The sequence below is a fragment of the Nuphar pumila genome, chromosome 10 (assembly GCF_984573655.1).
Source record: "Nuphar pumila chromosome 10, dmNupPumi1.hap1.1, whole genome shotgun sequence".
NCBI lineage: Eukaryota > Viridiplantae > Streptophyta > Magnoliopsida > Nymphaeales > Nymphaeaceae > Nuphar > Nuphar pumila.
In genome coordinates, this window is record NC_143258.1 from 13,693,757 (window position 1) to 13,704,686 (window position 10,930).

Consider the following 10,930-nt stretch of genomic DNA (forward strand, 5'->3'; position numbering starts at 1 on the left):
CTTAAAGTTGTTGAAAGGTACCCAAGCAGTTTACTTAGTTGCTCACTGACCAAGCAGTAGAGTCCTAACAGACCCAAATCCCTGTAGACGTTCCTGCTGATTATGCCACAATTTTGGCAGAGTTTGTTGAGCCACAAGAACTACCACCTATAAGATCTCAGGACCACCGAATTCTCGTGAAGGTTGATTCGTAACCCGTGTCAGTTCAGCCCTATAGGTATTCTGACTCCCAAAAAGATGAGATTAAAAAATTAGTGGAAGAGATAGTGTGAGTCCTTTTTCCTCACTTGTATTGCTGGTGAAGAAAAAGGATGGTTCTTAGAGGTTCTATGTTGATTACCAAGCTCTTAAGGAGATTGTGGTAAAGGACAAGTTCTCAATCCCAGTCATTGAGGAGCTTTTGGATGAGCTGCATGGTAAATTCTCCTTTACAAAGCTAGATCTTCACTCTGATTATCAAAGTGCGCATGGTCCATGGGTTAGGTAGGCTCGGTAGGGTAGGCCAGGCCGTGGAAGAATTTTTGCATAGTGGTGTTGCTTGAGACTTTGATTTCAGATCCTTTAAATAGGGAGAATGACTCTCATATTTATAGGTTTTGAAGTAGATCTGGATATATTCCTATATATTCGAGATTCGGGATAAGATCTAGGGTTGTGGTTGAAAGAGTTTGAATAAAGGGTTAGGATTTCATCTTAAGGAGGAGATTAGGGGATAGGATTTGGTTTTAATGAAGGTCATTAAGTGAGGGGATGTTCTTGGCTATCAAGAACAGTCCAAAATGGGCTGAGTCGCATTTTCTAGTCTATCGACATCCAAAAACTTGGGACATTTCAAAAAGATAATAATGATAAATGGTTGACTAATAATGATAATTGATTTGTCATTAAATCTTTCATTAAAGATAAATATTGATAACGATAAGTGTTAAAAAAAAGTAATAACGACACATGTTTTGTGTCGTTATAACTAATAATGACAAGTCATGAAAGTAATAACGATAAATGATTTGTCATTATTAAAATCAGACAAAACAGGTTTGATAGGTCAACTTGTTTCGGCCATAACTTTTTATCCGGATGTCTTTTTGAGGTGATTTTTGATGTGCTGAAAAGGTAAAATTCTCAACTTTAATTCATATTTAAAGTGCAAACCAAATTTGATCATTTTAGTGGTAAAAATTTTGATCAAAGTGAGACCTATCTAAAAATAAAATTTTTACCTAACAAAACAAGTTTCTTATTAAACAAGTCACTTTGTTTTGGTCATAACTTTTCACTATAATATTGTATTGACCTGATTTTTAGCTTATTTAAAAGCTTAAAACCTCTAGTTTAATTGTTATTTTGGATAAATTCCATCCTAATAATGTTTTGAAGGTCAAAAAAGTAGTTGAAGTTCGTAGAACCTTAAAATATACTGAAAACACAAGATTTTGGTATGTGACTTATGACATGAAATGACTTGATCAAAATTTGTGTGTCTACATTGATGCCCTATCTAGAAGATTAAAGGAGTTTTCAAGTTTGCACTGTAACACTCTAAATTTCTATCCAAAAATTCATAAATTTTTTTAAAATGGTTTTTATAAATCACAACAGAAATTTAAAATTAGATAAAAGCTTTGGGCGAGTTACAAATCCATCATATCATTCATATATAAATTTAAAATTCAACATCCATATTTAATAAAAGTCCATTACAAAATTTTAATAAATAATATCAGTGTCTTATTCAAAGTCCATAAAATAAATGTGAATGTTTACAATCTAATTCACTAGCATAATTGGAAAAGATTTGGCTCGGGTCCCACCGCAACCTCCCGCCATCGCATTGGCATCTATTTGTTACCTGAAAAAAAGTTTTCATAATAAGGTCAGACTTAATAAGTTCTCAGTAGAAAAGCGTTATTCAATACATGTAAATTAAAATAAACATGCAAAAGTATATTTCAACACTCACACATGCAGATATCAATCAACACCTTAAGGATACATACGATGTCATGCTCTACACGATTTCCAATTATTCACACTTGCATATTTCTTTCAATAAAAAACGATTACATATTCATAAACATTTAAACATGAATGAACACTTAATAATGTATGCACTTACCATTGCAGAATGATCAACCATTTATGCATGAGTAGCTTTATTATCTTTAATTATATTTTCTTTTTAAATGATGCATACCATGACTAACTAAATGTACAGTCAATTTAGATTTCACTTCTTAGCTCCGTGGATATGAACACAGGCTTAAACCTAGATCAAGGTCATGGCACAAGAGTGTTTTCATATAATTGTGGTTTTGGTCTGGCCAGACACCTTTCACCAGTCTTACAGGTGAGGAATGAGTGTACCGAGAGAGTGCTCCCAATACTATCATCCCGATGCCTCCATTTTTTAAACATGAGTTTCTTACCATTCATGTTGTAGTCTATCGTGGAGGCTTCTTCTATCTTCGTGGCTAGGGAGGAGTAACCTTATGAGCTCAAAAATATTATCTTTGAAGTCGAATATATTGCTTACCCTCACATTGTAAGCATCGTATTTTAGTCACATGGTTAACCTTGTTAATTCATTAGTTCCATGCAATACACATTATGAATCCAGTTTAAGGATTCAACCTCTTTCGGGCCCATGGATGCACATTCTTAAAAAATGCAATTTAATCAATCATGTATCATTGCATATTTTAAAAAAAATTAGCTTAAGCACTCATTCATCAATAGTTAATGATTATAAACAAATAGATGCATACAAACATTCATATTCCAAGCACACTTCATTCACTTCAATATTAATTTGCAATGCAAATCATTTGCGCCACAAGCACCATAATCATATCGTGTTTCTAATTGGACACCCAATACCTGTATACAATCAATATGGGATTACATATACAGTACCATTTATTTCACATAAAAATATGTTTGAATACTGGCAAGATATCGCATACATTGTCAACTCGGTCCTTCATCGGTTCGGGATCCGTCAGACCCCTAAACTTTCTAACTGTAATGACTATCACAGAACCGTGTACAGTCTGAGACAAAGCTGAATTTCTAACAAATTATAGAAAAATTTATCAGCTTTTTTATGCCATAAATTGTTTATAAAAATTCCTCTATATGAGGGAGATACGACCGATTTAGTGTTTGCCTGTACTTTTCTGTTCCGACTATCACTGTTTTGTGCACAGTCTAGGAACCGAGCCCAAAATGAATGACATGTACATATACATATTTTTTTTCTAAGACTTGAGACTAGAGTCTCATCTCACATATATATGCTTGTGTATGCATATGATTCAAAGTGTATACACGCATAGGTATATCAAACCCAAATTTATTTAAACTCCCTAAGACCGATTTAGTAGAAATTGATTTTTTAAAGGGTTTTCAATCCGAAAACAGTCTCTACTCTAAATATGATAAATCTGATGTCGAATCCTAAAATGGGAGGTTTGGTACAAGGTATATCTATTTAGAATCAGAATAAACTCGTGCATATGAGTTTTGATCTACATGTAGAGAATAGAACCCCCTATATTTTTTTTTTGAGAAAAATGACTCCTCTCATTGAAAAACTAGTTTCTTTACTCAAATCTCCTTCTCCTCTTTATGTGGTGACTGCAACCCGAAGCTCAACCCCCTCTAACATATGGTGCAATCCTCTTTTAGCTGTGAAAGAGAAAAAACCAAGAAAAAAGGGAGAAGCGGAAGAAGAAAGAAAAAGAAGAGGGAGATAGAGAGAAAAAGAGGAAAAGCTGAAAAAATGGCCAAATAGGAGGGGCGTAAGCCCCCTCCTTCTCTTTTATAGGCCATAACCTAGTTCAAGGTGTTGGGATTTAATCTCAGCCCTTGCTTTAGATCACCTACCTCCTTCCTTTTCTGTTTTCTCAATATCCTTAAGCATGCATTTATTTTTATTTTCTATATGCCATACATTATATATATTTCTACTTAGTTAACATAGGTTAGTTACCCATATGACGTACAATTATGTACATCATATGACTTAATGTTATACAAAAGGGTCTATAGGGATGGATGTAAGACCTGAGGTTTTTCTGAGAAAATTATCCGATAGAAGATGAAATTTTATAATGCAAATTATTAATGTCTTCATATATAAATATGTATATAAATATAGATATACGAGACCCTAAATTGCGTAAGTAAGATGTACAGAATGATTAAAGGCAATCTATGATACATTAATTTCTGAGAACCCTAAATTAAATTTATAATATATTAGATTAGTCAATCCTCAAATTCGGGACCCAAACGAGGAAAAAACCTTGTTATTTCATGTGAATTAGTGGAGAGTGTATATCGATAGAATATGAGTCACAACGGGAGCACTTTTTGCAAGAGATGAAAATTTAAGAATATACCTTGAAAATTAAGTCTTAATTGGAAAGTTAGTATGCAATTTTATTTATTTTTGAGTTAGGTCCGACTAGGGGGTTGACCCAAGCCCTTGGTCGACCTACACTTTATATTTTGGATGACCCTAGACTAGCTGGTCAAGGTTGACCAAGCTGGGCGGTGGCAATTTGGTAAGAATTGTGAGACTTGTTGAAGTTTAGCCACAGATTGGCCAAGTGGGTGGCAACCCATGGCAATCCTATAAGATTTTTATGGTAGCCAAAATGGAGCAATTCCATTGGCTATAGGGGGGCGGCAGCCATGGGGTACCTTTGTAATTTTTTTAAACTTTGAATGGTATTTCAAAACCTTAATGAGTGGCATTTTTGAAAACCTTTTTGAAGAATTTGAAATATGCAATTCATATGGCATTATTGGGCGGCCATGCATGGCAATTACGAAAATGCCATGGCATGGAGGGGCGTGAAAGCACCCCATCCCTCCATCCTTCCTTAATGCATCATAGCCATCCATTTGAAACCCTAGCATATTTATATCTTTTGAGAAGAGAGAGAAAGCATTCTCTCATCTTCTTCCTCTCTCCCTTCCCTCTCCTCTCTCCCTCAAGAAAAAAAAATTTGTGGGGCTCTTCCTCTAGCCGACCGTACACCCTCTTTCATTCCTCTCCTCCTTGCTAGTGTGTAGGATTGAGTACCACGTGGGACCCCACCCTACATGCCCAAGCAAGAGGAGATCCTCTCCATCTTTCCGAAAGCATCAAGGTGAGGTTTTGACCATCTTCCATTTTCATGTTTTTATTTTTCTTTCATAAGATGTATATGTTTGTACCTTCCTTCTTAAAGGCATGAAACCAAATCCCTAATATGCATTTTATGATATGCATGAAGGTTTTTGGTGGATTAGAATATAAATCTGGATTTTTCTTTCACTTGTACGGTGTTATCTTTGAAGGTGAAACTTGAGACTCTTCCATGAAGCCGAACCACCTTGCATCCATGGCATGCAAGGGGTTTTTCAGTGGATTAGATATTGCATGTTAGTTTTACGATTTAGAAATGCTTTTTCATACCTACTTTCATCGTTTCTTTTTTGATATGAGAGTGTTAGTGGTTTAAGAAAGCTTGAGCACCGGAACCACCTCCTTCCATTTCTTGGAGTGCAAGGGGGTTCTCGGTTGCCCCATTGTAGGTTTCGGTTCAGCATCTCCATATGAGAGTAGCATGTTGTTTCCTTTTATGCTTGGTTTTTTCTCAATGCTACATTTTTTGGAACTCTTGTTCTTCGTTTTCCCATTGAGGTTTTGGCGTCGTGAGTGTGGTCTAGCGTGTTGCAGCCACCACTCATGGTGGAAGGGTTGGCAGCAACCCTGCCCCCTTCCATTTGGCGAGCTCATGTGATGGCTCGGGCTAGCACCTAGCCAGAGCCTGTCACCTCTCTCTCTCAACCTGTCTCAGTCTGAACCAAGTATGGTTCAGACTGGACTGGAGGTACCCCCGGTCTGAGCTTAGGGCTCGGACAGGGGGAGGAGCATCTTCAGTCGTGCCCAGACCAGCACCGAGTGCTAGCTATGCACTCGGGTGGCTGGGGCTACGGGCACCCGGGGCAGCATGCGCTAGGCTGCAGCACCCTCTTCGTGCAGGTGGTGCGGCCTGCACCCCTACTGGTCTGGTCATCCCTGACCAAACTTGAGCTTAGGGCCCGAGCAAGGGGGGCTCAAGCCTGTGACAGGTCTGAGCCAGGTGCTGCAACACCTGGACCGAGTCTGGTTCAGGTGGTGCGTTGCAGGTGCCAGCGTGTGAGCAAGTTTGGATCGAAAGTCCAGACTTGCATCCGGGCTTTTGTGAGCCTTTTTGGTTCATCTGCGTGGGTCTGGACCTTTGTCCAGACCAGTGGACTGCGGGACCCAGGTGTGTGGCAGCACCCTTTATGAGGGTCAGTTGGGAGGTGTCGCTCCCAAACCATGCTGGGCCTGTCGGCTGCGATGTTTTGGTTGGCAGCCTGGGCTTTTGGTGTTCAGTTCGCGGCTATAGCATGGCCATGGTGCAACCCTCCTTGTGGTGTTGTTGCAGCTGTTGGAGGCAGCATGCTGCTGGTCTCCATCCTCGTTATTTTTTGCGGTTTTCCCATGCTGTGGCCTCAATGGCCGTTTGGTTTAGTAACGCATCTCAAAGCATGATGACTTTTGCCATGACATAATTTAGCAAATGTTCCCTAGTCATCGTAAAAATGCTAATGTCATTCCCATACACGTGATAATAGTTCACGTGCACACTATGTCACTTATGTGTGTTCTTGTTGGCACTGGATGCAATTGTGTGGCTTGCAATTACAAATAGCAAATTAATATCATATGCAAAGTTACGATTCATAGAACACAAGGAAGCCACTTGCTTAATGTTTTCACACTTAATTGGAATTATTTGAAATCATTGGTTCAATAATCAGTGTACTATGTTTCTTAACATATGTCCATGCCACTTGACACCTGCATATTTCTCAACGCACATGCTTTCTAGTTGCGTAGATTCAGTGGCTCTCAAATGCAAGATAACATGGGATAATGGCATGTGGCAATGATTGATTACGTATTACGCATGTCGATGAAATGGAAATACCCATGTCATAGAGACTCGTGGTTGATAGAACTCCTTGGCGAATTATTGTGAGCGATAGACCCACCTCATGAGTTAAGCTCACTGATGTCAGAAATATGGTGCCTCACGTACTTTCATATCTCATGTGATATGGTTCTAGAGATGTCTTACTCTGAATATATATATTCGTTGTTGCCATTAAATGTTAATGATGATTCCATAATCATGTTAATCTTGATCACGATCTTATTGTTTGTTTTGATTATGATACTAGAGTTGTATTTTCTTGCTCTTTTGCTTAAATGATTGATGTACCTGCGTAAGTATGTTAGTGCTTGGCATTGTCATTTACTTCTTAGTGTTATCCTCTACTGCTTCTCACTTGTTGTAGTTGTTTTTGTTTGACTATTTCAGATAATTTAACTGTTTCACCACGACGCACATATATGTTCACTTGTTCTGCTACTTTGATTATTTATGTAAATGGATGCATATCATGTTATAAATATTGTGTTTCACAAATGGATTGTCGTGATTGATTTCTCACCAGCTCGCAAGAGTACTGACCCCATTTTATGGGGATGTAGGTGTTTGTTTCTAAAGGTGCGATGGAGCTCGATGTGCGGTGGAGAACTGAACCCACACTCTAGAACCTCTAGATCTTGGCAGCTGTCTTTTGAAAAGAGAAATGTTGTATCATTTTGCAAACTCAGATAATAAAATGTTTCATCTTGTTGCTCACTCTGTAACACGCCCAGAGTTTACACTTGTTTTTCCCTTTTGGTTTTTTCGCTTTGCGCAATGTTTTAAAAAAAAAAATTACCCTAAAAATCTAAAGGATTTTCCAAGTTGGGACTCTGGGGCGTTACATTGGACGTCTCTTCCTTGTGTGGCTTTCTTTCTAAAATTAAAAAGTAGTCAAACTTGCTTGCTTGGCAAGTAAGTTGACTTCAACCTCTTTTCTTCTTTTTTTTTCCTTTATTTTTTTTCCTTTCCTTCCTCTATTCTTTCCATATCCTTTTTTTTTTCTTTGCTATTCAGCCCATCCTAGAACCTTCTAGGATGGGACGACCCCTCTTGGGAGGGTCTTCCATATGTTTTTGGCAAGTTTTGACTTAGCTTCTAAAATTTGATTTTTGAAAACTTTTAAAAAGCTTGTAATTTAAATTTTGAAATAATTTTTTTCTCAATTTAACCTTGAGGTGCCACATAGGATGGGCCCCATAGGGGGATGACTGACCTATGGCCCTCTACTTCCTTATTGGTTTTGATTAAATCAAATTTTTTATTCCATAATTTCTTTATTTTATTAATTGACTTTATTTGATATTTTGGATTTCAAAATTTTCAAAGTCATTTAAATTTTAAATGGAATGACTCTACATGTAATCCAAATTATTTCAAATTCATATGAAATTATTTTAAATACTAATTTATCATAATTATTTAAATTCTCTTCTCAGAAATGCCATTTTTACTAAAATTAATTTTGAGAGCGATTTTCGCTGGAGTTGGCAAGACACTTAGTCATTTTAATTTTTTTTCTAAAATCTATTCTATTTATTTCATTCCTCTTATTATCATTATTCATTTATTATTTATACGAATATTTACAAAAATTCATGAAAAAATTGCAAGTATTACATGCGCCTTCTCACCACTATTGATTGTTCAGTTTGGAACCAAGCATGTGCGACCTACAAGGGCCACATTGGTATTCAGCAGATGGTGAGTGAGTTGACTTCAGACTCGAGTCACCATAATCACATGGTTAGATGTGGGGTCTTGTTCTACAAAAGGTGATTTTTTTTTGCTTGAGAGCGATGTACTTTGCAATCTTTTGCATGAAGTGCATGATACTCCTTATGTTGGACACAAAGGGGTGTCCAAGACATATCAGTGGATGAAAACATTATTTTATTGGTTGGGTATAAAGGGTTATGTATGTGAGTATCTGTGGAAGTATTTGGTATGTCAGGTAAACAAATATGAAGCTATCAAACCACCTGAGCTATTATGACTGCTGCCTATTCTTGAGTGTGCCTGACAAGATATATTCATGGATTTCGTGGAGGCCATACGTACGTGTGAGTGAAAAGAAGTGATTACGACAGTGGTGGATTGATTTTCAATATATATATATACTTCATCCCACTACCTAGAGAGTATTCAACTTATTTGGCCGTACCAATGTGACAAAAGTTTAAAACGACAAATTCTTGGCAGTGAATTTCTCGAGAGATTTTTAACTTTTTGCATATTTCTCGAGTTTTTTTGGCAAAATCTTGGGAACAAATTAAAAAATCAAATAAATTCTTAAAAAATCTAAAAAACAAATAAAATAAATAAAATAAACTAACTAAATTTTACATGAAAAAAATATAAAATCTATTTTCAATCTCATTAACCATATCTAAAAACTATCAAGCATTGATTCTGGTTAGGCAGTTTTTCTTGTCATGTTTCTATTGAACAAGATTAGAATACCTAGAGGGTCTAGATATTGCTCAAAATTCAAAAAATGTTTAATATCTTGTAGTTTGAAATTGTGCTATCCTTATTGTATTGGCATTAACAGGTCTTGAAAATCTGTGAGGATCTCAATTCAAATTTGTGAACATCCATCTCATTGTTGTGTATTTGTTGTTGGATGTGTGGAATCTGATTTAGAACTTTAGAATTGGCGATATTTGCAACTCTCAAATCTGCTTAAATAGGATCCTTGAAAACTTTGGATTGAGATCCACAATGAAATCAAATGCCTAATTGTTATGTGTTCTTTTGTCCTTTTTTGGGATTGGGAATGCATGGGTATGGTCCGTTTGTTTAGTCAACACAACTCCACATGCTAGAACCTTTCAATTCTTCCTTTTTTTTTAGCCAATCTAGTCATTACTTTTAGTGTTCAACTAACAATTCTCTGTTGCTTACAAATACTTTGCTTCTGTTTCTTGTGTTTCTGTGTTTAGAATTTCATAGATTGACTTTCTACCTGTTCTCTTATAAAACTGATGCTCGCATTTAGCCCCTGATTTATGTGTTTTTTGTTATTACACTAAAATGGCTAAAAAACTTTTGAACCTGACAGAACTTTCTGGCTCCTCTTTCTCCACAACAACATAATCATATGAAGGTTTTCCTTTAGTGTATTTAGAAATGCTTTCGTCAGTAGTACAAGTAGAATAATATAACCAACACACAAGCTTTTTCTCAACAATATTTTATTCTTGTGATCATAGTATATTTAGATAGTTTTTGTCATGTCAGAATTTCTAAAAAATTCACAAGAGAAGAATATAGCAATTATAGAAATTCTTAATCCAAACAACAAGCACTCGAGCTATGCTAGTGAAGGGACTCCCTTCTGGTTTAATCTTGACATATATCTTAGTCCCCCAAAAGAAGAAGACACAAGAGAAGAACATAGCAATTGTAGGAATTCCAAGACCTAAGGCCCAACTCACACTCACTTGGATGTATACAATAATAGTCAAGGAGACCATCATCATGGTTGTGAAAGTGAAGTAGTACCAATTGAAGAAGCTGTTGATGCCTCTTCTCCCACTCTCAGTGTGAGGATTGAACTGGTCTGCACCAAAGGCTAGGTTGCATGGTCTGATCCCACCAGCTCCTATGATTAGAAAAGCTAGCCCACCTAGAAAAAATGCTAGCTGAGATGAACTAGGCCCAATGCACTCTGTTCTGTTTAGGCTTGCACAATGTGGTGGATGCAGCTTTGGTATTACAGCAGTAAGGGTCATAAGAAGCATTCCTTGTTTATTCAAACACAAACGAGTTATTTTGCTCCAAATCATAGTACTGTCATCAAAAAATGATAGAATCCATTGTCATAAATTTTCATGCTTTTCAACTGCTCAGTGTGATGTGAAAATTATGTTCGTTGAATTCCATGTTTGCATTGGTCACAGGTGGGATGA